We start from the raw sequence: 6,000 nt of genomic DNA on the forward strand, positions 1-6,000 counted from the left end.
CAACTAGTTGTGACGTATCATATTGATACTCTGATACTCCTCCAACATGAAAGTATTTTGTCAGTATTTAAGACGCTTCTTAATATATATTTATATTTTGGTCTTAATTATTCTGTTGTAAATGTTTAAATGCGGTAATTAATTACATAACAATTAATAATCAACATATTATTTACAAATCTAGTTATGAATAAATTAATATATTAGATATAATTACATATATTAATTATATGCAATAATAAAGCTGGTCAACACATTAATAATGAACCATGTAATATTTTAGATATAATCATGCGTATTAATTATAAACCTATTAATTATATACATTAATGAAATTGCAAAAGAGAAATATTGTATGATAGATGAAATGTTGATGTTGGGCTATTACATAGATTTGGGTCAAGTGTTATGAAGTACACAAAAATATTGGAGTATTGGAGTACCAGGCATAATTTTTTAGTTTAATCATAAATAATATCTTTAATTATCCAAATTTATAGATAATTTATCATTTATAAGTAGTCATAGAAATAATTATCAATTAATTATAAGATATCTTTCAATTTTAACAAGCATTAATATTATTGTTCTGCTTATGAGTTACATTGTAAAACATAGTATTTTGCGATTTGTAAAAGTAATTATTCTATATTTTAATTGTTTATGTTGTAGACAATAATCTGCACATTGTCGGATGTTTACAAGTATTTTAGAACAAAAAAATTGAAATACTATCTATCTCTCTCTCTCTCTCACACACACACACACACACACGGAGAGAGAGAGAGTCAGCCGCCCCATCTCATTCCAAACCTAACTGTCCTCATTACTTATCCACCTCTTCTACCCATCTCCATCTTTATCCCCTTTCTTCCCATCTCAATTCTTTCTCTCTCCCTCTCTTCATCCCGCCCTCTCTCCCTCTCTTACCAATCTAAATTCATAACCGTCCTTTCTCCATCCACACAACACCTCTTCTCTTATTTTTAATATTTTATCGATAAGCATCCTCTTTTGTTTGTTTCTTCTTCAATAAAATCGAGTTTTTTGAAAACCTTCTTGGGTTTTTTCGCTTCCTTATGTTTGAGTTATTCTTTGTGTGTTTGAGTGTCTCGCTTGTGTGTCTCGCTTTATGCGATGTGTTGGTTGGGCTAAAAATGAATTTTACGGTGTATTGGGTGATATGTAAATCTCGCATCAACAATACTTTCGACAGGTTTATAGCTGGTGTCCAACAAGTAGATAACCTAGGTACGTTCAAAACGGTAGTGAAAATCATATGTGTTCACCACTCACAAAAAATATTTGTTCATAACATGAGGCCTCTCAACTTAGTTTTTGCAATTGAGTCCTCTGTACATTGCATTATCCATGAAATTACTGTGAGAGTCAATTGTGAAGCTATAATTTTTAAAAGGAGATGCAGGTTAGATTGCTCGGGAACCATTATCTTCATTTTTAATTCAGAATATTTGTATTCATTTAGTTAACTGAGAAAGATCAATGTATAAAGTAGTGTGCGGTTGCAGATAGATCAATGTTGGATTCAAAATGGTTGCATATAGATACTTAGCTTCAATGTAACAGTGGACAACTGAGATTATAGGAGCATTGGGGTGGGATTCACGTATTCTTAACTCAGATATATTGTCTATGGCACTTGTCAACAAGACAAAACTGCCACCACCATTTCCATTCCAAAAAGGAAGGAAATGCCCCCCATACGAACCCCATACACTCTTCTCCTTTCACACTCTTTCCTTTCCTCTAGCCACCAACTCTAAAGTTCACTAAGCCTAAACACTTTTTTTTTCCAGCAAATGTGGCCAGAGAAGTTGACAAGAACTACTTTTTTGTAGTTACTTTAGGGATTACCCTTGTCTATCATGGGTAGTTGAAACCCAGATCGCTGGTTCACTGATCAACATCACATTTGTGAGGCTGCAGAGCGGACTTTCTTCAGCTTATTATTTTCTTTTAAAACCTTTTCTCCAAACTAGCATTCAACAAGCCATTTACATATTCTTGTGTTGGGGCACCACTGACAGACTGCCAGCCCATTTAAGAAACAAAATTATCAAACTAGCTATAAGTTAAAAGTTGAATTTATGATTTTATATTCTTATTGCTAAAACTTGAATTCGAAAGGTTGATCATGAAAAATGACTTTGCAAATTAGAATTCAATTGAATTTGTTGAGAGAATTCGGAGTTTCTAATGATTGTTGGACTGCAATTAGTTTCTAAGCTAAGAATTCAGGTAAAGAAAATAGTAGAAAATCGACAAAGAAAACAATAAAAAATCAACTGTTTTACAATTGATTTACTAACAAATTTCTTCTTACTTGTACAGTTCATCGAGCTTCATACAGGTTGGGGCTAAATAAAATCTGTCATGGAAAATGATCAAACACATGTTTGTGGAAATTTTAAAATCTAATAAAAGTGTAGATCGAAGTTAGGTTTGGACCCAAAAACTATAAAAGCCGAGGAAAAAAAATCCTTTTTATGGCATCTAGATATCACATACAAATTTTAATCAATAATATTAGTTTATGTTTTCAATTAAAAATATTGGATATAGTTTTGAAATAGGATTACAATGATAAAAATTCTATGCCAACAAGTTATAAAAATCCGCACAAATCTCTTAAGAGATGACTCGACCACTATTATACCTAGAAAGGTCGCACAATAATTTCAAATTCGACATCACATTTCATGAGTTTCGAATACGCACAAACTTCCGAGTCTGAGTATAACAGAGAAATGGTTATACAATGGAGGTCTAGCAGAAGGTAGAAGAAAACATTTGTTTTTGCTTGTGTTGTTACATGACTTAGGTGAATTATATGTACACTAAAGCTAGGTATGAAATTCTAAAGTATTAAATTTTTACATGAACAACAACTTATTGTCTTAATACTAATCACTTTACAACTAAACATTAACTTATGTAGAATTTACAATAGTCAGTTATACAATGAAGTAGCTAGTTAGCTGTTATCCCCCTCAAGATGGAGGCTCCATTTGCGACTCCCATATTGGAATGTATGTGTAAATATCATGAGAAAGATGCTTGGCGAGAATGTTTGCCCACTGATCGTTGGTGTTTACAAGTCTGACATGAAAGGTTCCACAGAGACGCATTCACGAACAAAATGATAGTCCAAACATATATGCTTCATGCGAGAATGAAAGACTGGATTTGAGCTTAAGTAATTAGCACCAATGTTGTTACAAAATATTCGTGGGGGTGACAAAATAGGTAGGCGCAGCTCGTAGAGTAGGTTCTTGATCCACAAAATTTCAACCGCAGCATTAGCAATAGCCTTGTATGTAGCCCAGGAGGAAGATCGCGATATAGATTTTTTTTTAGTGTATTTCCAAGAGATAGGATTTGAACCTAATATACAACATATCCTGGTGTAGACCGACTTGCATCCTTATCAACACCCCAATCTGAATCACTGAAGGCATTATAAGTAAGGATGGAATTTTTTTTCAAGAAGAGACCTTGATGGATGGTACCTTTTAGGTATCTCAGAACTCGATTAAGTGCAGTCCAATGTGTTTCAGTTAGAGAATGCATGTACTGAGATAACCGGTTCACCGCAAAACAAATGTCGAGACGTGTAATAGAAAGATACCGCAAGCCTCCAACAAGTTGATGATAATGAGTTGGATCGATTCAGATGTGTCATCTTTATAAGTAAGAGATGTAGTAGAACATATAGGTGTGACCGTATCCTTCGCACCACCTATTTTATGGACAAATAACAAATCATATACGTGCCTAACTTGTGACATAAAAATTCCCTTAGTGGTATGGATTACTTCTACCCCTAAAAAATTGTTAAGTTCGCCAAGATCTTTGAGGGAGAATTTTTAATCGAATTGCTGAATGAAATCTTGCAAGAAGATGTTTTTGTTACCTGTAAGTACAATGTCATCAACGCACATAATTAAGAAAGCAATAATTCCATCAGAGTTATAAATGAACAAGGAGGCATCAACAAGTGAGTTGTGAAAACCAAAGTGAAAACCAAAGTGAGGTGGCAATTCATTTATGTTGTTGAACCCACTTGCCACTACCCATGCTTTGTATTTTTGTACTAAACCATAAGCATTTCTTTTAATTTGAAAGATCCACTAAAAAAACATTCAGGTTAGTTTTAGGGACCAAGTCCCATGTGCCATTGCGAATCAGTGCGTCATACTCAGATGACATTTAAAGACACTAATTATGGTCTTTTAATGCTTAACTAACACATGTAGGTTCATGTGGTGTTGGAGTAGGATGGGTTGTGGTGTAGTTGATAAAAGAGCTATTGAAATATGTTAGGATTTATGGGTGATAGATAGCAGACAACTTAATATTTTCATGTACTTAGATTTATCTAAGTAGAACATACTATCACGACCAAAGTATGTCTTTGTAGTATCTTTTTATTACTGTCAATTGTAATGTTTGTACACTTGGAAAAAGTTCAATTCACATTGTTCATGCCCCAAGACGCGAAGATGAATGACAGCAAGAATATATAAAAGCCTGCTACTATCAAAATGGTTGACATCAGTACTACACAAGGCAGACAGTTGCAAGGTCATGACAACAAGTTTGTATTTGACAACAACATTGGCTGAAGCTCCGCAGACAGCAAGTTTCCACTCGCATGACAGCAGAACATTGGCGTTCCTACCTAAAGCGTGCTCAGGAAGCCACTGCCATCCTAATCATTGTTTGACAGCAAGTTCTGGTGTCCCTACGTCACTGTCGTCGGAGCTCTTGGATTAGATTTGATTCCACATCAAGTCAATCCTGTGGTAGATAAAGATGTTCAACCTTAGGAATGCTGTAGAAAAGATGTTTTGTAGCAGACCTACCAAGCCTATGGCTTGAAGCTCAAGAATACATTAAGTCGTGGAGAGCTACTTGGAAAGGAGACAAGTCACTATTCATTCACTTCTGTTATACTCAAAATAGTATGTTCTTAGATTGATTTTCATACAATGTAAGAACTGTTGATTAGCATTTTAGGAATGTCACATGGGCTGTAATCTGTAAAGTAGCCGCAAAAGCAAAAGTCTACTTTATAGATCTGCAGAACCCGTGGTGGCCAACTTAGGTAAAACTCTGATATAAGTATAGGAACCAAAACTTGAGCCTATGAGGGAATTGAGAAGATCAAGCAGAGAGAACACCAAGGGAGTGAAACACAAGTGTATTCCTTGAGATAACCGAAGCTCAAGAAACTTTTTCTTGAGGTTGTAGCAAAACAGCAAAATAAACAAACTATTTATTTTGTGAACTTAAACTACAAGTGTTCATAACTTAGTTTGTATCTTATTCATTTGATATACTTAAATGTTTAATTGTTTGTTGAATTAAGATTTAAATGTATTAGTATTGCATTCAAACCCCCCTTCTGCAATACATTCGAGGACCAACAAAATATTTTAAACTTGGCTTCTGAATTCGTGTAGATCTAGGAGGAAGAGGCGATGACTTAGAAAAAAGAATCTATATCAGGGGATGAATTGTCGGTAACTGATAAAGAGGTGTTGGACAATGATGAGCTAGATGTTGATGAGGCAAGTGGTAATGGGCTGTTAGTATTTGTTCAAATTGGTGAGATGCTGATCATGGTATTGGAGATGAAGATGTACAATGTGGTGAACTGGGTGTGTCGAAAGTTTGGCCGGGTAACAGAAAATTATATGAGATGATATTGTGAGGCTGGTCTGAAGTTATGGAATTATCTGCCAATGGATCTTCGACATTCTCTTATGCATTTGAAGAGGAACAAAATGATGAATCCTGCAAGCGAAAATAATTCTCAACAAATAGGACATGCTGTGAAAAATATAAATTTTAGTTTTCGTATCGAAACACTTATACACTTATATGCAGACTTAGCTGATGATTACCCAAGAAAGACACACGTGGTAGATTTTGAATGAACTTTTGATGGGGCATATGATCGTAACCAAGGATATA

Source organism: Daucus carota, chromosome 5 (assembly GCF_001625215.2).
Source record: "Daucus carota subsp. sativus chromosome 5, DH1 v3.0, whole genome shotgun sequence".
NCBI lineage: Eukaryota > Viridiplantae > Streptophyta > Magnoliopsida > Apiales > Apiaceae > Daucus > Daucus carota.